Below are 24,081 nucleotides of genomic sequence, written 5' to 3' on the forward strand. Positions count from 1 at the left end.
GCCTTTCCCTACATTACCCATAGATAAATTTTTAGCAATTTTTGATGCCATTATCACTCCTTCTATGAATCCTGTCATTTATACGCTGAGAAATAATGAGATGAAGGTTGCAATGAGGAGACTCTTTTTTAGGGCTTTAAGTTTCATTGACAGTTTAAGAGTTTCAGATTGAAATAGAACATTCTTGAGGGTGAAATGTTTTTATTCTGTACTGAGTAGACTTCTTTAGACACATACACATGCAAGAAATATTGAATAGACTCATCAGGTTGTATGTACATTTTATATGATATGTATACATATGTGTGTATATAATTCATATGTATATATGAAAATAGTAAAAGAAGGATACAAAGAAGAAAATGAAAAAATATATGATATAATTGTAGCTTGATTAAATATATATTTTAATTAAATATTTAATCTACTAAAAAAATCTATTTCAAAACTCTCTTCAACTTAATGTTTTAAATATCGGCTGTGCAATGCTTCAAGTATTCTCTGCAGATCTGATCAATTTTTGCGAAAGAATTTCTGGTTTCTGAAAGTACTGAAAAGCAGTAAATATGGTTTCTGTCAGATGTGTATGGAACTGATGGCAAGTGCTGGAATCACTCTAACATGCTTTGTTATCTCAAATGTTGAAAACTTCTCTTTGATACTGGTCCTCAGAGATAGAGGTAACTCTTTCTAATCTGCACAACCTCCTTAATATATGCCTTGTGAGCTGCTCAGTATCTGTACAGCAACAGGAATATACAAAATAAAGATCTTTAGCTGGATAAATTCAAGAATTCAAGACTTTTATCATCTGAATTAGTCAACGACAGCAGATTTGACTATTTCTATGCGTTTTACATGTAGTTACAATTGAAAAGTAAGCTTTGTGCTCAATTACAGAGAAAAACAGTAAAATTTAATAATTTTAGACAGTACATATTTTTGACACTAGAAGATGTAAATTACTATTGCACATGTATATATGAAAAATACTGTACTCCCTCTTTTTCTAGTTGTTGTTTTTGCAAAGAAATAAGTGTTACCTGTAAGTCATTATAAATGTTTTGAATGTTTTCTAGTTAAAAAGTGAAAATACTGATTAAGTAATAAATTACACAATAATAAAATTTTCTAAACTTTGTTTATAACTATATAAGAAGAAAAATGAAGAAATTATTATAAAAAGCATGACAAACTATTAATAAATAGACATATAAAAAGGAGGAAGAAATATATTATGCTTTTCATATAATATATGATTTACTTTACATATAATTGTTATAATTAATACAAAATTTAGGGAGAGTATCTCACAACTTGTGTTACTAGTGATTCAAACCAGGTGTCACCTAAATATACTATTTTTTTCAAGTTTGGGTTATACAACTGCTATGAAGCAGACCTGCCATGCATGCGCTCCCAAATTACCTACAGCACTTCTTGAAAGAAAGAAAAAAAACTGTGAGAAAAACAGAAGAAAGGCAATGCTGAGAGCTTCAAGCAGTATCTTTCATTAATGTCTTGCACAAACACTCCACTGAACCTCAGCTACTCAGCTACAGTATCAGAGCATCATGAGCTGGAAAACAGATGAGTGGGCAAAACTTTTTAGAGCCAACTTTTTCAAAACCCCTCTGAAATATCCTCCAAAGGCTCCAAAGGCTTCTGTCTTGAGCTTCAGGAAATAATACTGAAAGAGAAATTACATGTATAGCATACTAATTAGAGTGTCACTCTCCCATAGAGCCCTGGTTCTTCTGCTTGTCTTGATCTTGGCATAGCTAATCAATCTTAGTTGCAAAGGAAACCTAGATTCTGCTCCTTCTTTGCTAGAATCTGCGTTTTATTTTGTTCTGGTTTAGTTGTTGTCAGCTTCGGTTTCTTGTTTTGCATATGCACATATGCAAGCACACACACACAAACACACATACACTCATACACATACACACTAATATACACACAAACACATATATACACACAAACACAGTCACACACATACACACATAAGCATATTCATACAATTGGCTATGATAAATGACACACTGGATTTATTTTTTTAATTTAATTTTCTATTTTTACTTACTCATTTTACATCCCACTCACTGCCCGCCCTTCCAGTCACTCTTCCCACAATTCTTCCCCCATCCTGCCATCCCCTTCTCCTCTGACTGGGTGCCTACCCCCATCCCCAGAGTATCTCCTCCCACTTAACACTTCAAATCTCTGTGAGGCTAGGTGCTTCCTCTCCCACTGAGGCCAGACAAGGCAGTCCAGCTACCAGAACATACCCTACATACAGGTAACAGCTTTTGGCATAGCCCCTGCTTCAGTTGTTCAGGGCCCACATGAAGGTCAAACTGCACATCTGCTGCATATGAGCGGGGAGACCTAGGTCCTGCCCATGTTTGTTCTTTGGTTGGTTGTTCAGACTCTGAGAGCCCAAGGGTCTAGGTTAGTTAACTCTGTTTGTCTTCCTGTGGGGTTCCTATATCCTTCGGGGCTTGCAATCCTTCCTCCTACTCTTCCATAAAAATCCCCAAGCTCTATCCTCTGTTTGGCTGTGGGTGTCTGTATCTGTCTGAGTCAACTGCTTGGTAGAGCTTCTCAGAAGACAGAATGTTCCTGTCTGCAGGTATAACAGAGTATCATTAATAGTGCTAGATTATCAATAGATTGATATTTGTCCATGGGATGAGTCTCAAGTTGGGCCAGTTATTGATTGGCCATTCCCTCATTCTCTGTTCTATCCCTCGTACCTGAACTTCTTGTAGACAGAATAAATTTTGGGTTAAAAGTTTTGTGGGTGGACAACGACAGGGGGACTGGAGCCATTACAAGGTCCCCTTCAAGTACTGGAGGTTGGGCCTCTATCCCCGCCTTCTCAAGATTAGAATTGCCACAGCCCTTTTATACTTAGAGAAGGGAGAAGATGTCAGGGGCAGCCCTGCTTACACACTGAAGGCCTAAAATCAGCCATAGGCCTAAAATCAGCAATAGGCCTGTCATACATGTATACTAACACCAAGTCTTGGGTCTCAGTGGAAAAACATTGAAACAGATGGCTATAAGCTAATGTAAACAGGCAGCTTTTGTGGAAATTTACCAGCCTGAGTAGTCATAGACCTTGAAAATAGGTAGCCTTGGCAGACAATACCAACTTAGATAAGGTCAAGCGAGTCATAGGCAGAGTCATAGTGACTTGTCCCCTGAACCTTCACCCAGCCAATACCCGGTTCTGAAAGATATCTGTATTCCCCCTGAACACCCACACTCCAGTGTCATTCCCTTCCCCATATCCTGCCTTTCTGTGTTTATAACCCCTGTGTGAATGAATTACAATTTGAGAAAAAATAAATTATTAAAAAAAAATTCTAAAAAAAAAAGTTTTGTGGGTGGGTTGGTGTCTCTATTGCTCCACTGAGATTCCTGCCTGGCTACAGGAGGAACACATTGGATTTATAATGGTGCTCTAATGGCATAACAAAAGAGATAATAGTTAGATTAATCAGGGATTAATCAGGACCCACATGTCCACAGATCTTCTATAGAATATGAAATATAAACAAAAGGCAAGATAGTGAACATAGCAGCAACCCAAAGAGATAAGGACACCATCATTTTGAAGGGTTTTATTACATAGCAGAGAATATTATGTTATAAAATAACCAGCGTGTTAGATTTGGAATGATTATTTATCATCTGAACTCAGCCACTTTAATTTTTCAGACAATGAAATAAGAGGCAGGCAATGAGTGAAGTGTAGAAACAGGAAAAAAAATCCTTGAACATTGAAGTTAGGTCTGGCTCTTCTTTTCAGCCCCATGCTTCCAGATATAAGACTCAAACTTAAAATACATTTATAAATACCTTGGCCATATAGCTAGGCTCTTCTCTAACTAGATCTAACTTAAAATATGCCCTTCATTTTAACCTACATCCTGTCACCTGTGCTTAGGTATCATCCATCTGTCTCCACACAACTTCCCAGGTGAATCTTCTGCCTGGATCTATCCAAGAATTCTTTCTGCCTCCATGTTTCACCTTCTATTTTCTGCCTAAGATATAGGCCTTAGGCTTTTTAATTGACAGATAATGCATCCATACAATACACATGATTTTCTCTCTAAAATTTCTTTTTTTAGTTTATATAAAAGGTTCTTTTTCTCAAATATAAATTGAATACAGTTATAACAATTATGAAACAATTATGAAAACTATGAGGTTTTATATACATTTACAATATCCAGTCCATTCTATTTGGAAACTTTAGAAAATATTCTATTATTCATCCTATTTTGCTGTGTATAAAGCTTTGTACTTAACTCAGTGTCTATCCCAATTTTCATTATCATCCTAAAAACATCTTTTTTAATTTTTTATTGGTTATTTTATTTACATTTCAAATGTTATCACTTTTCCTGGTTTCCCCTCTGCAGACCCCCTATCCCATCCCTTCCTCCCTGCTTCTATGAGGCTGCTCCCCCACCCACCCACTCCCACCTCACCACCCTAGCATTCCCTTATACTGAGGCATCAAGCCTTCACAGGGCCAAGGGCCTCTTCTCTCCTTTAGGTCAGATAAGGCTATCCTCTGCTACATATGCAGCTGGAGCCATGGGTCCCTCCACGTGTATTCTTTGGTTGGTGGTTTAGTCCCTGGGAGCTTGGAGGGCGGGGCGGGGGGAGGGGTCTGGTTGGTTGATTTTGCTGTTCTTCCTATAGGGTTGCAAACCCCTTCAGCTCCTTCAGTTCTTCCCCTAACTCCTCCATTGGGGTTCTGTGCTCAGTCCGATGGTTGTCTTAAAAACATCTTCTTAGACCTAGAACATTTTCTTAAATACTAAACAATTTAAGCGTATAGTAAGACTTTAACTATCTAGTCTTCAATTCCTTCTCAACCTCAGAAGGAAGAAACATTACCTAGGTATACAAGAAGTACAGGGATACAGCTTCCAAATATTATAGAAATGACAGAGACAGTTAATTGCCTGAACAGTCCCCAAAATCTGTGACATTGGAGCATCTATCTTCAGCCTACTGGCCCAGTATCTTGGAGACATTTTGTGAAGCACTAATTATGAAGGACTTGCTTACCCTGTCTTGGAAGAACATGATGGTCAACTTTACTGTATCAATTTGTCCTTTCCAGACAGCATTTATCTGTAGTTGAAACACGGGGATTTTCTTTGCCAGTGGCTAGCATGCCAGAATTGAAGCAACTCATTATGGAGGTTATTGATGCTCATCATCTTCTTTGAAGTGGAATGGGGGAACTGTCAGGAGCAGACCTTTCTCATAATCAAAAGGCCTTTTAGCCCTTCTGCCTGGTCCTTTCTGCTGGGGCAGACTCCTAGCTGGTCTGCTTCAGTGAAGATACCATATCCTGAGCCATCCTAGAGGATCTACTTGCACTCAGAGGAGTTGACAACATATCTTGAGCCATCTCAGAAGATCCTCTGCATTCAGAAACGTCAGGAAACTGACACCACAGCCTAAGACATACCAGGAGATCTGTTGCACACAGGGCAACTGAGCAACTGATCACCAGCCTCTCTGCTCCCTAGAAGACACCACAGCTTGAAGGCATCCCAGGAACTCCTGTGTACACAAGGCAACAGGACAACAGACTCCACAGTCTGAAGACCTCCCATGGGCTCTGTGATATGCAGGGCAACTAACCTCCCTAGAGTTCTGCTGCACACAGGGAAACAGAAACCTAAATTTAAAGCATAAAAAACTCCTAACCCAAAGCATCCAAGAAATTCAGGACACAAATGGAAAGACCAAATCTAAGAATACTCAGAATAGAAGAGAATGAAGTCACTCAGCTCAAAGACCTGAAAATGTCTTCAACAAAATCATAGAAGAAAACTTCCAGAACCTAAAGAAAGAAATGGCCATAAAAGTATAAGAAGCCTATAGAACACCAAATAAATGGGACCAGAAAAGAAAATCCTCTTGTCACTTAATAAAACACTACATGTACAGAACAAAGAAAGAATATTAAAAGCTGCAAGAAAAAAGGGCCAAGAAAACAACAACAACAAAACAAAAACAAAAACAAAAGTCGGGCAGTGGTGGCGCATGCCTTTAATCCCAGCACTTGGGAGGCAGAGGCAGGCGGATTTCTGAGTTCAAGTCCAGCCTGGACTACAGAGTGAGTTCCAGGACAGTCAGAGACATACAGAGAAACCCTGTCTCAAAAAATTGGGAAAAAAAAAACCATCAAGGAAAAAAGAGCCAAGTAACATACAAAGGTAGACCTATCAGAATTACACCAGACTTCTCAACAGAGATTATGAAAGCCAGAAAAGCCTGGTCAGCAGTCATTCAGACTCTAAGAGAACACAAATCCCAGCCTAGGCAATTTTACTCAGCAAAACTCTCAATCAACATAGATGAAGAAAACAAAATATTTGGACAAAACCAAATTCAAACAGTATCTATCTACCAATCTAGCCCTACAGAGGATCCTAGAAGGAAAACTCCAATACAGGAAGGTACCTATACCAAAGAAAAGACAAGATATTAAGCATCTCACAACAAAGCCAAAAGGAGAGAACCACAAGCACACAAAGCCACTTACAAAAACAAACATATCGACCTTTTAGGAGACCGCGCCTCGGATCCAGCGGACTTGTCCCCTGATCTCGGCTCTACCACCATCCACTGCTGTCTTACTGCCTACCATGGCCCTCCTGCACTCCAGCCGCATCCTCTCCAGGATGGCTGCTGCATTTCACCCAGGCCTTGCAGCTGCAGCCTCTGCCAGAGCCAGCTCCTAGTGGACCCATGTCAAAATGGGACCTCCAGATCCCATCCTGGGAGTTACCGAAGCCTTCAAGAGAGATACCAACAGCAAGAAGATGAACCTGGGAGTTGGTGTCTACCAGGATGATAACGGAAAGCCTTACGTGCTCCCCAGTGTCCGGAAGGCAGAGGCCCAGATTGCTGCAAAAAATTTGGACAAAGAGTACCTGCCCATTGAGGGACTGGCTGAATTTTGTAAGGCTTCTTCAGAGCTGGCCCTGGGTGAGAACAACGAAGTGTTGAAGAGTGGCCGGTTCGTCACTGTGCAGACCATTTCCGGGACTGGAGCCTTAAGGGTCGGAGCCAGTTTTCTGCAAAGATTTTTTAAGTTCAGCCGAGATGTCTTTCTGTCCAAACCATCCTGGGGAACTCACACGTCCATCTTCTGGGATGCCGGCATGCAGCTCCAAGGTTATCGATACTATGACCCCAAGACTTGCGGCTTTGATTTCTCCGGAGCCATAGAAGACATCTCAAAAATCCCAGAGCAGAGTGTTCTCCTCCTGCATGCCTGCGCTCACAACCCCACGGGCGTGGACCCGCGTCCAGAGCAGTGGAAGGAAATGGCATCCATGGTGAAGAAAAAGAATCTCTTTGCATTCTTTGACATGGCCTATCAAGGCTTTGCCAGCAGTGATGGGGATAAGTATGCCTGGGCCGTGCAGCACTTCATCGAGCAGGGCATCAATGTCCTGCCTCTGCCAATCATATGCCAAGAACATGAGCCTGTACAGTGAGCATGTGGGAGCCTTCATGATGGTCTGCAAAGGTGCAGAAGAAGCCAAAAGGGTGGAGTCACAGCTGAAAATCCTGATCCATCCCTTGTATTCCAACCCACCTCTCAATGGGGCCCGGATTGCTGCCACCATCCTGACTTCTCCAGACTTGCGGAAGCAATGGTTGCAAGAGGTGAAAGGCATGGCTGACCGCATCATCAGCATGAGGACCCAGTTGGTCTCCAACCTGAAGAAAGAGGGCTCTTCCCACAACTGGCAGCACATCACTGACCAGATCGGCATGTTCTGTTTCACCGGCCTGAAGCCTGAGCAGGTGGAGCGGCTGACCAAGGAGTTCTCTGTCTACATGACAAAGGATGGCCGAATCTCCGTGGCAGGGGTCACCTCTGGCAATGTGGGCTACCTCTCCCACGCCATTCACCAGGTCACCAAGTAGTTACAGATTCGAAGGAACAAAGACCACTTTCCCTTCAGCCTTTGCTCTTGTGAGAGTCACATGCAGGGTGAGGGAGGGTGGATGGTGGTGAGAGTAGATCCTGTTTTCAACCACGGTGCATAATGCTCAACAACTGAACGCATTCCTCGGAAAGAGGTAGGGCAGAGGCTTCCGCAGCTCGGCTCCTATCTGGAACTTCGTTGGCTCTAAACCAAACTTTCCCTCATCCTTCTGTCTCCAGCTTTTCTGAAAGTTTACATGTGCAAGAAAATCACAACACCAAAAACCTGTCAGCCATGGCATTGGAATAGGTCAGAAGCTTTACCTGAAGCCTCAGGCGGTATCAGGGGCTCCCCCGTGGACCCCGGTAGAGCCTCTCATATTAGAGGCTATAAAAGAAAAATAACTAGTTCTGTCATTAACAGTTGTCCTCAAGTTTTTCCTCACGGTATAGAGCAACCGTGTCAGCAGACCGCATTACAGAAATTATGCTTTACAAAAACCAACAGGTCTGTTACCACTTCAACAGGGACAGTAGAAGATGTGATGTCTTGTCCCCCCTGCCTCCTCTTGTCATCGCTGTTCTATAGAGTCTAGAGTTCCATCCTGTTCTACTGCTGAGTTGACCATCAACCTCATCCTATCGGGAGTTATCTAAGAACGGAGAACATAGTTTTTCTGCTCATGCCATAGCCTCCTGTCTCAGCAAAGAGCCGTGGAGAGTGGGACCCTGCCCTTGAATTCAGTGTCCTCTTCAGTGATTGGTTGGCTCCTACTGGGATGGGGCCTCTGCCCAGCTGGACCTCTTCATTCACCCTGGCTGCACAGCCTGTCTCTTCACATGAGTCAGACGTGTAGGGTGGGATCAGGAGATATTCTGGGGTTTGTGTGCTGCCAGCCTGGCTCAGACTCCACCCTTGGGAAAGATAACCACCATCTACTCTAATCATGTAGATGTACTGCCACCTGGTTTCTCTGTTACAATAAAATTACTATAGGCCCAAAAAAATATATATATCAAAAACCAAAAGTCATCAGTCTTTAATATATCTCAATACTAATGGACTCATGTAAAAAGACATAATAACAGACTAGATACACAAACAAGATCCAGCATTTTGCTGCATACAAGAAACACACCTCAACAACAAAGACAAACATTATCTCAAAGTAAAAGGATGGAAAAAGGTCTTTCAAGCAAATGGTCCTAGGAAACAAGCTGGAGTTGCCATCCTAATATCCAATAAAATAGACTTTCAACCAAAAGTTATCAAGTGTGATGTGGAAGGACACTTCATATTCATCAAAGGTAAAATCCACTAAAAGAAAGTCTCAATTCTGAACATGTATGCCTCAAAAGCAAGGGCACCCACATTCATAAAAGATACTTTACTAAAGCTCAAAACATACATTGAACCCCATGCAATAATAGTAGGAGACTTCAACACCCCACACTCATCAATGGACAGGTCATTGAAACAGAAGCTAAACAGAGACACAGATTAATAAACTAATAGAGGTTATGAACCAGATGGATTCAACAGGTATCTACAGGACACTTCACCCTAAAACAAAAGAATACACCTTCTTCTCAGCACCTCATGGTACCTTCTCCAAAATCAACCATATAATTGGTCACAAAACAACCCTCAACCACTACAAAAAGACTAAAATAATCCCATGCATCCTATTAGATCACCATGGCCTAAGGCTGGTCTTCAATAATAGCAAAAACAACAGAAAGTCCACATACACATGGAAACTAAACAACTCTCTACTCAATGATAACTTGGTCAGGGAAGAAATAAAGAAATTAAAGACTTTCTGAAAATTAATGAAAATGCTAATACTTCATACCCAAACTTATGGGGCACAATGAAAACAGTGCTAAGAGGAAAATTCATGGTACTAAGTGCCCTGGTAAAGTAACTAGCAAGATTTTACAATAACAACTTAACAGCACACCTGAGAGCTCGAGAACAAAAAGAAGCAAACTTAACCAAGAGGAGTAGACTGCAGGAAATAGTCAAACTCAGGGCTGAAATTAACCAAATAGAAACAAAGAGAACAATACAAAGAATTAACAAAACCAAAAGCTAGTTCTTGGAGAGAATCAACAAGATAGATATCGCTCTAGCCAAACTAACTTAAGGGCCCAGAGACAGCATCCAAACTAACAAAATCATAAATGAAAAGGAAGACATAACAACTGAAAAGGAGGAAATTCAAAAAAAATCAGATCTATTATAAAAGCCTATACTCAACAAAACTGGAAAATCTAGATGAAGTGGATGGTTTTCTAGACAGATATCACATACCAAAGTTAAATCAAAAGCAGGTAAACAATCTAAACAAGCCCATATCTCACAAAGAAATACAAGTCATTAAAAACCTCCCAACCAAAAATATAACCAGGGCCAGGATTTAGTGCAGAATTTTACCAGACCTTCAAAGAAAACCTGATACTAATATTCCTTAAACTATTCTATAAAATAGAAACATAAGGAACACTACCTAAATTGTTCTATGAAGCCACAATTACTATGATACCTAAACCACACAAGGACCAAACCAAAAAAGAGAACTTCAGACCAATCTCGCTTATGAATATCTATGCAAAAATACTCAATAAAATTCTTGCAAACCGAATCCAAGAACACATCAAAACCATCACTCACCACGATCAAGTAGGCTTCATCCCAGGAATGCAAGGTTGGCTCTATATGCTAAAATCCATTACCATAAACCACTATACAAACAAACTCAAAGGAAAAAAAATCACAGGATCATCTCCTTAGATGCAGAAAAAGTAGTTGACAAAATACAACACCCCTTCATGTTAAAAGTATTGGAGAGATCAGGAATTCAAGGCCCATACCTAAACACAATGAAAGCAATTTATGGCAAACCAACAGCCAATATAAAATTAAATGAAGAAATACTTGAAGCAATCCCACTAAAATCGGAACAAGACAAGGATGCTCACTCTCCCCATATCTATTCAATATAGTATCCGACGTGCTAGCTAGAACAAAAAGACATCAAGGGGACACAAACTGTCAAAGAAGAAATAAATCACTATTTGTAGATGATATGATATTCGAAAGCAACCCCAAAAATTCCACCAGAGAACTTCTCCAGCTGATAAACTTCAGCAAAATGGTCGGATATAAAATTAACTCAAATAAATCCGTAGCATTCCTTTCTACAAATGATAAACAGGCTGAGAAAGAAATTAGAGAAAAACTTCCTTCACAATAGCCACAAATAATATAAAATATCTTAGGGTAACTCTAACCAAACAAGTAAAAGACCTGTGTGACAATAACTTCAAGTCTCTCAAGAAAGAAATCAAAGAAGATCTCAGAAAATGGAGAGCTCTCCCATGCTCATCGATTGGCAGAATTAACATAGTAAAAATGGCCATCCTACCAAAGGCAATCTACAGATTCAATGCAATCTCCATCAAAATCCCAACACAATTCTTCAAAGACATGGAAAGAGAAATTCTCAAATTCATCTGGAAAGGAGAAAAAAAAACAGAATAGCCAAAACAATTCTCAACAATAAAAGAATGGCTGGGGGAATCACCATCTCTGACCTCAAGCTTTTCTACAGAGCAATAGTGATAAAAACTGCATGGTATTGGTACAGAGACAGACACCTTGATCAGTGGAATAGAATTGAAAACCCAGTGGAATAGAATTAAAACCACACACTTACGGACACTTGATTTTTGACAAAGATGCCAAAAAATATACAAAAAAGAAAGCAGCTTCAATAAATGGTGCAGGTCGAACTGGCTGTCGGTATGCAGAAAAATGAAAATAGACCTGTATTTATCACCTTGCACAAAGCTCAACTCCTTGTGGATTAAGGACAAAAAAAAAACCAGGTACACTTAACCTAATAGAAGAAAAAGTGGGAAAGAGCATTGAACTCATTGACACAGGGGGAAATTTCCTAAACAGAACTCCAATGGCTCACACTCTAAGAACAAAAATTGATAAATGGGACCTGACGAAACTGGAAAGTTTTTGTAAGGCAAAGGACATAGTTAATAAGACTAATCAGCAACCTACATATTGGGGAAAAATCTTCACTAACCCTACATCCAACAGAGGGCTAGTATCCAAAATATATAAAGAATTCAAGAAGCTAACCATTAAAAAACCAAACAACCCACTCAAAAAAAAAAAAATGAGGTATAGAACAAAACAGAGAATTCACAACACAGGAATCTTGAATGGCTGAGAAGCACCTAAAGAAATGTTTAAAGTCTTTAGTGATCAGAGAAATGTAAATCAAAATGACTCTGAGATTCCACCTTACACCAATCAGAATGGCTAAGATCAAAACCTTAGGTGACAAAACATATTGTTGAGGATATGGAGAAAGAGGAATATTCCTCCATTGCTGGTGGGATTGCAAACTGGTACAACCACTCTGGAAATCAATCTGGAGGTTCTTCAGAAATTTGGAAATAGATCTACCTGAAGACCCATCAATACCACTCTTGGAAATATATCCAAAAGATGCCCCACCATGCCACAGGGGCACATGTTCCACTACGTTCATAGCAGCCTTATTTGTGATAGTCAGAAGTGGAAACAACCCAGATGTCCCTCAACAGAAGAATGGATACAGAAAATGTGGTTCCTTTACACAATGAAGTACTACTCAGCTATTAAGAACAACGAAATCCTGAATTTTGCAGGCAAATGGATGAAACTAGAAAATATCATCGTGAGTGAGGTAACTCAGACCCAAAAAGACATGCATGGTATGTACTCACTAATAAGTGTATATTAGCCAAAAAAGATAAAAAAAAAAAAAAAGTACAGAATACCTACGATACAATCCACAGAACTCAAAAAGTTTGATAAGCTGAAGGGCCCAAGTGAGGATGCCTCAGTCCCACTTGGGAGGAAGAAGAAAGTAAATACAAGGTGGGGGAGGGAGGGACCTGTGAGGGAAAGGGGACTGGAGTAGGGAAAAGAGACCATAATCTGGTATTAGGTGGAGGTAAAGGACTGAAGCCCTGAGGACCAGCAGAAAGAATGGACCCTCCAGAATACACCAGAGACCTGGGAGGTGAGAGACTCTCAGGACTCAAAGAGAGGGGCCTTAGATGAAATGCCTGGAAGTAGGGAGAGAGAACTTATAGAGCTCATTTCCAGCAGGAAGACAAGGCATCAAGTAAGGAAGGGGGTTGCCATCCCACAGTCAAAACTCTGACTCATATTTGTTCCTGTCTGCAAGAACTGCAGAGATGGAAATGGAGAGGAGCCTTAGGAAAAGACAATCCAGTGACAGGCTCAAAGTGAGATCCAGCTCAAGGGGAGGTCCCAAGGCCTGACACTATTACTGAGGCTATGGAGCACTCACAAAAAGGGACCTATCGTGATTGCCCTCCGAAAGACCCAAGAAGCAGTGGAAAGAGTCAGATGCAGTTATTTACACTCGACCAATGAACAGAAGCTGCTGACCCCTGTGGTTGAACTAGGGAAAGGCTGGATCTCTGAAACACTAGACCACCAACCAGGCAGCATACATCAGCTGATACGAGGCCTCCAACATATATACAGCAGAGGACTGCCAGGCCTGGGTTCAGTCAGAGAAGATGCACCTAACCCTCAAGAGAATGGAGGTCCCAGGGAGTTTAGAGGTCTGGTTGTGTGGGGGGTGGGGACATCTTCATGGAGACAGGGGTTGGGGAGGAGGTATGGGGATGTGGAACAGTTGGAGGGTAGACCAGGAGGGGGGAATAAAATCTGGAGTGCAAATAAATAAATAAATGACAAAAAGAAAAAAAGATCTTTTAATAATGAAATAATTTTGAATGCCATATTCTGTGGATCTCTGAGGTTTTTAAAGACCAACTTTCTATCTATAGCATATCTGAATTGTCAAACATTGTTTATTAACTATTTGTTATCAGAATAACTTTGAAAACATTTCATTGTAAATAACTCAATATCTAATATGACCAAAAGTTTGACTATCTGACTATTAATTCATATTGCTAAGCATCCCTAATAGTTTGTAACTTGCATTTTTAAAAAGACTAGAACTTGCCCCCTCTGGCTGGCACCTTCTGCCAGGGAAGCCCAGGAAAAACTGCATTATGGCAAGAAACAGAGTGGCTATGGTGGATAGACTAAGCCTATTTCCTGCAAAACAGCTAATAATACAAAGATTGTGCTTAGACTTGAGTGTGTTTAGCCCAGCTGCAAATGAAATGCTGGCTATTACAAGATGCAAGCATTTTGAACTGGGAGGTAATAAGAAGAGGAAGGGCCAAGTGATCCACTTCTAAGCCAATTCTGTTATGAAGACAATAAAATCAAGAACCCACAACGTAGCTAAGACCAGCTACAAGTGGCATTTAAACATGGGGCTTGACAAAGAAAAAATGGAAACTTTGATTTCAAATGTCATAGAGTAAATGGTAGGGAAGGAAAGAATGGGTTATTTTTTCAAGAGGCCAGCAAAAAATTTACTGTAGCTGATTCCACTGGGATATCTCCCACTTTTCTCCCAAAGGGAATTTTCTGTTTTTGTTATAGTTGTTGCTACTGCTGCTGCTGTTTGTTTGTTTATTTGTTTGTTTGTTTGTTTTTCTTCATATATTCTGTTCAAAAAGGGTTGGAAGGAGCTGGAGAGATGGATCAGTGGTTAAGAACACTGACTGTTCTTCCAGAGGTCCTGAGTTCAATTCTTAGCAATTACATGGTGGCTCACAAGCATCTGTAATGGGATCTGATGCCCTCTTTTAGCATTTGTCAGAAGATAGTTGCAGTGTACTCATATAAATAAAAAACAAATAAATCTTTTAAAAGGAGTTGGAAGAATGGCTGTACAGTTGGAAAAACTGTGGGTAGAAATAGAAGGGCCTATCTTGCTGAAAGCAATCTACAGATTCAATGCAATCCCCATCAAAATTCCAAATCAATTCTTCATAGAGTTAGTAAGAGCAACTTGTGAATTCATTTGGAATAACATAAAACACAGGATATGAGTATAAATTACGATTTGAAAAAAATAAAATATATATATATACCTATTCTCAACAATAAAAGGACTTCTAGGGGAATCACCATCACTGACTTCAAGGTATACTACAGAGCAATTGTGATTTTAAAAAAAAAACTGTATGGTATTGGTACAGAGACAGGCAGGTAGATCAATGGAATAGAACTGAAGACCCAGAAATGAACCCACATACCTATGGCCACTTGATCTTTGACAAAGGAGCTAAAACCATCCAGAGGAAAAGGACAGCATTTTCAACAAATGGTACTGGTTCAACTGGAAGTCAGCATGTAAAAGAATGCAAATTGATCCATTCTAATCTCCTTGTACAAAGCTCAAGTTAAAGTTGATCAAGGACCTCCACATAAAACTAAATACACTGAAACTAATAGAAGAGAAAGTGGGAAAGACTCTCAAACACATGGGCACAGAGGAAAAGTTCCTGAACAGAACACCAATGGCTAATACTCTAAGATCAACAATAGACAAAAGGGACCTCATAAAATTGCAAAGCTTCTATAAAGCAAAGGACACTTTCAATAGGACCAATGTCGTGCCCACCCTCGTCCAGCAAGGATGATGTGACACACGAGCTCTTCTCCAAGCAGTTTATTCAGGACCTTGAATAAGCTTCTCTCCCTGGGGGGAGCGTCTCCCAGGCTTAAGTACTCTAGGAATAGCCTACCCCCGTCTGCCACGTGGCAACAGCAGATAGGCCCACATACACGGAAGCAAGCCAGATCACTAGCCACAGCCAAATAAGAACTTGTTTACTCCTAAGAGCACTCACCAACAGGTGGCGGAAGGCAGAGACCAGCGCCATCTTAAGGGCGCGGCACTATGCGGCTCTCCACAGACCAAACGACAACCAACAGATTAGGAAAAGATCTTTACCAATCCTACATCTGATAGAAAGCTAATATCCAATATGTACAAAGAACTCAAGAAGTTATATTACAGAGAACCAAATAACTCTATTAGAAAATGGAGTACACGTGGATTGGCAGGATTAATATAGTAAAAATGGCCATCTTGCCAAAAGCAATCTACAGATTCAATGTAATCCCAATCAAAATTCCAAATCAATTCTTGAAACAGATAGAAAGAACAATTTGCAAATTCATTTGGAATAACAAAATACCCAGGAAAGCAAGAACTATTCTCAACAATAAAAGAACTTCTGGAGGAATCACCATCCCTGACCTCAAACTGTACTACAGAGCAATAGTGATAAAAACTGCATGGTATTGGAACAGAGACAGGCAGGAAGATCAATGAAATAGAATTGAAGATCCAGAAATGAACCCACACACCTATGGTCACTTGCTCTTTGAAAAAGGAGCTAAAACCATCCAGTTGAAAAAGGACAGCATTTTCAACAAATGGTGCTGGTTCAACTGGAGCTCAGCATGTAGAAGAATGCAAATTGATCCATTCTTATCTCCTTGTACAAAGCTCAAGTCCAAGTGGATAAAGGACCTTCACATAAAACCAGATACACTGAAACTAATAGAAAAGAAGGTGGGGAAGACCTTTGAATACCTAGGGACAAGGGGAAAGTTCCTGAACAGAACACCAATGGCTTATACTCTAAGATCAAGAATTGACAAATGGGACCTCATATAATTGCAAAGCTTCTGTAAGGCAAAGGACACTGTCAATAGGACAAAACGGCAACTAACAGATTGGGAAAAGATCTTTACCAATCATCCATCCAATAGAGGGTTAATATCCAGTATATACAAAGAACTCAAGAAATTAGACTCTAGACAACCAAATACCCTGTTAAAAATGGGGTACAGAGATAAACAAAGAATTCTCAACTGAGGAAACTCGAATGGCCAAGAAGCACCTAAATAAGTGTTCAATATCCTTAGTCATCAGGGAAATGCAAATCAAAACAACCCTGAGATTTCACCTTACACCAGTCAGAATGGCTAAGATCAAAAACTCAGGTGATAGCAGATGCTGGAGAGGATGTGGAGAAAGAGGAACACTCCTCCATTGTTGGTGGGATGGCAAGCTGGTACAACCACTCTGAAAATCAGTCTGGAGGTTCCTCAGAAAATTGGACACAGCATTACCTGAGGATCCAGCTATACCACTCCTGAGCATATATCTAGAAGATGCTCCAACATATAACAAGGACACATGCTCCACTATGTTCATAGCAGCCTTATTTATAATAGCCAGAAGCTGGGAAGAACCCAGATGTCCTTCAACAGAGGAATGGATACAGAAAATGTGGTACATTTATACAATGGAGTACTGCTCAGCTCTTAAAAACAGTGAATTCATGAAATTCTTAGGCAAATGGATGGAACTAGAAAATATCATCTTGATTGAGGTAACTCAATCACAAAAGAACACACATTGTGTGCACTCACTGATAAGTGGATATTAGCCCAAAAGTTTAGAACACCCAAGATACAATTCACAAGCCACATGAAGCTCAAGAATAAAGAAGACCAAAGTGAAATGCTTCAGTCCTTCTTAGAAAGGGGAACAAAATTACTCAGGGGAGGAGATACAGAGACAAAGTATGGAGCAGAGACTGAAGGAAAGGCCATCCAGAGACTGCCCTACCTGGGGATCCATCCCAAATACAGGCACCAAACCCATACAATATTGTGGATGCTAAGAAGTACATGCTGACAGGAGCTGGATATAGCTGTCTCCTGAGGGGCTCTGTCGGAACTTGACAAATACAGATGCAGATGCTCACAGCCAACCATTGGACTAAGCAAGGGGTTCCCATTGGGATCCCCAATGAAAGAACTGAGGAGCTGAAGGGGTTTCTCACCCCATAGGAGGAACAACAATATCAAACAATCAGAACACCCACACACACAGAGCTTCCAGGGACTCAACCACCAACCAAGGATTACACATGAAGGTACCCATGGCTCCAGGCTTGTCTGGCATCAATGGGATAGTTTTGTCTGGCTTCGGTGGGAGGAGAGGCACTTGCTCCTGTGAAGGATCGATGCCCCAGTATAGGGAAATGCCAGGAAGGGGAGATGGGAGTGGGTGGGTGAGGGAACACCCTCATAGAAGCAGGGGGAAGGAGATAGGATAGGGGGTTTCCAGGGAAGAAAATGAGAAAGGGGATAACATGTAAAATGTAAATAAAGAAAATATCAAATAAAAATATATGTATATAAAAAATAAAGAAATGGAATGGCCTGAGGGGCAAAAATTACTGAAATGGTAAAACAAAAGGGGTCATTCTCATTTGTTTTCTGAAAGGTTTGCAGAATTGGTGGAGCAACTAGAAAGAATGCCCATGGAACTGGAAACATTTGGGAAGGAAGGAGCACAGGAGAAGAGGGAACAAAAAGGCCCAATCCCAGTGACCAAACAAGGGAACTGGAGTTTCCTACAGGAGGAAAGAGAGAAAGAAACTGTGCCAGATGAAAGTCAGGTCAGAGAAAAGCTGAAAAAACTAGGAGGACAATCTGATGAAATGGCCCATTTAATAAGAAAGGGTTAATCTCACACCAACTCTGCCACCAGAGTTAAAGGAGGCATCGTCCAGGGCTAAGAAAACACCTTCAGTTTTCCCAATAGTCATACAGCAAATTCTTGTTAATGGTGTGGAACAAGATTATGAAGAGATAAGATGGCATCCTGTAGAATTGATAAATCTAGGGCATTTTAAAGAGGTTATGAATTCATATAGGATGCACTCACTTTATGTGAAAAAATTCTAAATAACTGAGCTACTCAAAATAGAATTATTTTCCGAGACTGGAAGCTGTACTAGAGGCAGTCAGCAGCCACAATTGTTAACATGGTGAAGGAAAGAAGCTGTTAGTTAAACAGTGTAATAGAGCAAGGGGAATAAATATAGATGATGACCAGTTGCTAGGTGATGGGAGATACTCTGATATACAACAGCAGATTCAATTTGATAACATTCCAACAGTATAGTGGTGCTTAGTAGCTTTAAGAACTTGAAACAAAGTTGAGGAAGCCAAGAAAAAAATCCACCTAGTTTACAAAGATTATATAAAGTTCTGAAGAAAACTTCACTAATTTATTTTTTTTTACAAAGTTTAGACTCAACTGTGAGCAAAGCTATATCAGACCCTGACAAATAAAACAGGTGTTGATAGAGACTTGGGTGTTTGAAAATGCAAATATTGAATGTAAAAATGACACTAGACTATTAAAGGTCTGAGAAGCTCTATGGATGAATGGATAAGGGATACAAGAAATGTTGTTTCTAATGTGTACCATGCTAATATAATTGGTCAAGCTGTAACTAGAGGTCTCTGATATCAAAATATCCAGTGCTTTAATTACAGGAAATACAGTCATTTGCAAAGAGATTGTGACCAACCTAAAAACCTCTGATCTCAAAATGCCCAGTGCATTAATTGCAAGAAATACAGTACTTGTGCCAGAAAAGGGATCAAGCCATTTCTACGAGCAATGGTTTTCAAAAATCTCAAACAAAAAGAATGCCCAGGCTTCCCATGGTTTGTCTGTGAGATGGAAATGACTGCCATTTGGTTCAGAAGTACAGATCCAAAAGAGATAGTCAAGACAATTTCTTAACATCTGGAAACAGGTGATAAGATTGCTTGGCTGCTACTGTTTTCCTACATCAAAGGCAAAGCTATTCCAGTAAAAAGAACAGGAGAGTTTGGAAGTACTGGAAAACATGTTCTGGCAAACAGTTGTTAATGATGAGAGGCCAAATTAAAATTGCAAGTGGAAATAGAAGGTTTTGTGGATGCAGGAGCTGTGTAACTATCATTTCACAAAAATCTTGGAATTCAGAATAACCACTTTAAAAGGTTTATACCCAGTTTTAATGAATTGGAACGTTATCTCAGATAAAACAAAGTGTGTAATGGGTTAAATGTGTGGGACCAGAAGGTCAAATAGGAAAGCTAAAGCCTTACATGGCTACATATCCATAAATTTACGGAGAAAGGATCTTTTACAACAGTCAGGTACTCAGACTAATATTCCTGCAATCCCAGAGACAGCCTATAATGTAATAAGACGTGAAATGGTAGACGCTCCTGTGTGAAGGTATTGATACAGGTCATCAAAAATAAACCCAGGCTGTGCCAATTGTCTAAACACAGGACATAACAGGGAATGAGTTTCTAGATTTATGGGGGTAAGGGGCACTGCTGAAATACCAATGGTCCTACCATTAAAATGGTTGACTACCAAGCCTATGTTGCCTATTTATCTGCTCATTTGAGTAACAGGACATTGAACCAGACAAAAGGATTACAATGATAATTTCTGTGAAAGAATACTTATACATGCTTGCCAAAGATATTTCATCATATTTTTCAAATCCACCTGACACCCATTTACCCTTTCCAGAAGCCCATTCACATTCAAAGTTGATGTTTCCGAGACAGCACAAGAAGAGTTCACTAAGCTTCTTAACAACAACGCAGCAAGATCTCATTTCTCTGCAGTGCCAGTTACAAAATTCTGGATCAATTCTTCCCTCATATGCTTTTCTATCTGAGATTGTGTTGTGCATTCTTCTTCCATTTCCAACAACATATTTTTGTGATATAGGATTTCCCAGCTTGTTAGTTAATAAATCTAAATATGGAAGTAGAATTGTGGTAGATGATCTTCCTTGTACTCTTGCAAAAGCTGTGCAGAAAATTTCTGGTCTAGTTAGAAAGAAAGAAGAAATCTCAATGTTAACACTGAAGTTGACTTTTTACACATACTGTTGAAAATGTAGCAATGTAGTTCACTGTTGTTGTACTAAGACTATTACTCACGCTACACCAAGACAAAGTTTTATCTATTGTAATTAGAAACAAATATTTCACAATCTTTAATTATATATTGCTTTGTGATTAATCACTATGCTTTTGTATCTTATTGTTTTTTACTTTTCCATCATTGATATTTTGTTTTGATACAAAGTAAAATCAGTCAATAACTTTAACATTTAGACATAAAATTTAAATTTTTATATCTTACTTCTTTCTCAATTCCAAATGCTTAAAATATTTCCCAATAAAATCTACTAATCAATGGTTAGCGGCAAGCGTCTGCCTTTGTATATGTCAGATTCTGGTAGAGCCTCTCAGGAGACAGGTATATCAGGCTCCTGTCAGCATGCACTTCCTAGCATCCACAAGAGTGTCTGTGTTTGGTGACTGCACATGGGATGGATTCCCAGGTAGGGCAGTCTCCAGACGGCCCCTCCTCCAGTCTCTGCTCCACACTATGTCTCTGTATTTGCTCCCTTGAGTATTTTGTTACTCCTAAGAAGGACTGAAGCACCCATACTTTGGTCTTCCTTCTTCATGAGCTTCATGTGGTCTGTGAGTTGTATCTTGGTATTCTGGGCTTTGGGGCTAATATCCATTTATCAGTGAGTGTATACCATGTGTGTTCTATTGTGATTGGGTTATGGAGGAGATAGATAGAATACTGAAGGAGCCATGGGAAGAGCGACAATACTAACCAACCAGAGCTACCAGGGTCTAAATCGCTAGCCTGGGAACACGCATGGTGGGACCCATGGCTCCAGCTCTATATGCAGTTGAGGATGGCCTTGTCAGCCATTGGTAGGAGAAGAGGTCCTTGGTCCCATGAAGGCAGGATGCACCAGTGTGGGGGAATTCGAGAGTGTGGAGGGGGTAGTGGGTGGTTGGGTGGCACACCCTCATAGAAGCAGCAGGAGGGGAGACAGCATAGGGAGTTCTTGGGTGGGGTGGGAGGAATGGGGAAAGGGGATAGCATCTGAAATGTAAATAAGTAGAATATCCAATAAAATAAATAAATAAATAAAATCTACTAATCAAAATTCTGCAACAATTTTCCTAAATTTCAGTCTGTTAATATTCACTGTTTTTGTTCTTTATATATTCAGTCTAATAAAGTTCATTTGTTTAAGTCCTCACTTTAAAAATATGTCTGTTAATGAAAGAATCCAATGCATGCAAAAAAGAAATAAGAAAATAGTTTAAACTAAAGTTGTAAAAATAAGAGGTCTATAAATTATGATAGAATTGTCCAAACATATAAGTTTTAGTTTCAAAATGAAATTAATTCATAACACCACCTTCAAAGTTGCAAAGTCTTCACAAGAGATCCTACACACAGCAGGAAAGTGGAACAAGAATATCTGACTTCTTCCATAGGCTCCGCTAAACCCATTGCTCTCTATGACCCACAAACTTACTTTCAAAAGCTTCTACAAAGAAGTAGGAGGTATCTGATATATTATGGTTAATAAAATTCTCATTTTAACACTAGCAAAAAATACTCTGAAAATTCATTATCTTCCATAAATCACCACAGAATGACTTGATAGCAAAAATGATCATTCAGTAATGTTTTAAGTTTTTTAATTCTTTCTAAATCTATACTATGTAACTTTATTATTTATGAAAAGTTTTTTTCATAGAATATATCCTAATTACCATTTAGATTCCTCCAATTCCTCTCAAGTCCTATTCACTTCCACATCCACCCAAATCCAGACTTCACATCTTCTACCACACATTAAAATGCAAACATAGAGTGATGATGATAATGATACGCAAAATAAAAACAAAAAATAAGAAAAACAAAATAAGCAAAAGAAACAGAACCAAAGCAAAAACACAAGAAAAACATATAGCTATATAATTCCTTCCTATTTTTAGAAAATTTTAAATCTCTCCTCATAGAAGACAAAAGTTATCAGTATCGGTAAACAAATTCTATCAGGGAAAGCAATTGTCACTGAATTTGATAAACAATGAATGATGTAGAATGACAAATGTTCACACTAAAGTTATTTAGGAGATCTTTCCATATTTCAGTAACTGTCTGCACATCCTCTTCATTGCCGTCTTCATTTCTTGATTCCTCAGTATGTAGATCACATGGTTCAGAAAAGGAGTATCAACTGCATCAAATACAGCCAGATACTTATTCAGGTGTACAGAGAGGGAAGGCCATGTATAGACAAATATCAAAGGGCCAGAGAATGAACCACAACAGAGATGTGACCAGAAAGTGTGGACAGAGCTTTGGCAGAACCACTTGAGGAATGTTTCTGAACAGTGACTATTATGACAATATAAGATATGACCAGTATAAAGAAGGAGCTGACAGAGATGAAGCCACTGTTGGCTGAAACCATTAATTCTAATTGGTTGGTATCTACACAAGCAAGTCTGATGAACCGAGGAAGGTCACAGTAAAAGCTGTCCAGAATATTTGGTCCACAGAATGGTAAATTTACTATATAAACAAATTGAACCAGTGAATGCATAAGGCCCACCATCCAGGCAGCCACTAAGATGAAAAGGCACATTTTTGCATTCATAATGATCAAACAATGGAGAGGCTTACAATGGCTACATATCTATCATATGCCATGCCTATAAGCTGTACCACCTCCACATCAATGACCTAGATGAAAAAGATTTGAATGATACAACCTCTAAAGGAGATGACTTTGTGCTTTCTGAACAGGTCATAAATCATCTTGGGACAAGTGACACATGAAACACCTAAATCAATGAAGGAGAGGTTGGCCAATAGAAAGTACATAGGAGAATGTAAGTGAGGGTCGGAAGCCACCATGAAATTGATGAGGGAGTTTCCTATCATGCTAGCCATATAAAACACAGAAGCAAAATGAAGTACTTGCATCTTCCAGGAGTATATGAGTCCCATGAATGCAAATTCTGACACAACAGAATGATTTCCATCCATTGCTTCAGTTTAAAGTGCTATGTGAAGGACAACAATGGAAGAAACTGAAAGTTGTGATAACTATATTAATAATCTAAGAAGTTAGGGTTCAAGGTTATTAAAATATATTTTGATATAGCATTAAATGTTTAACATGAAAATGAACAGAAATATGAGCAAGTGCATACATGACACTCTGAAATACCATTCCATACTTGTTAAAAGAGCTTTTATCAAAGGTTCAAAAGTTTAAAAGGTTGGGTTGGTATTCAAAAAGGAAACTTGTACAAAGTTGATGGGAACATAAATTAGTATATTCCTTTTTAAAAGGATATAGTCATATCCATAACAATTTTAAAATATTTCCTTGAT

General features: G+C 39.5%; 2 pseudogenes; one reads left to right on the top strand and one right to left on the bottom strand.

Annotated features, from left to right (window-relative positions):
• Positions 1 to 6,689: 6,689 nt before the first annotated feature.
• Positions 6,690 to 7,983, top strand: LOC114616129 (annotated as a pseudogene).
• A 14,822-nt stretch (positions 7,984 to 22,805) lies between these two features.
• Positions 22,806 to 23,733, bottom strand: LOC114616128 (annotated as a pseudogene).
• Positions 23,734 to 24,081: the final 348 nt, after the last annotated feature.

The sequence above is a fragment of the Grammomys surdaster genome, unplaced genomic scaffold (assembly GCF_004785775.1).
Source record: "Grammomys surdaster isolate TR1022 unplaced genomic scaffold, NIH_TR_1.0 296940, whole genome shotgun sequence".
Classification (NCBI taxonomy): Eukaryota; Metazoa; Chordata; class Mammalia; order Rodentia; family Muridae; genus Grammomys; species Grammomys surdaster.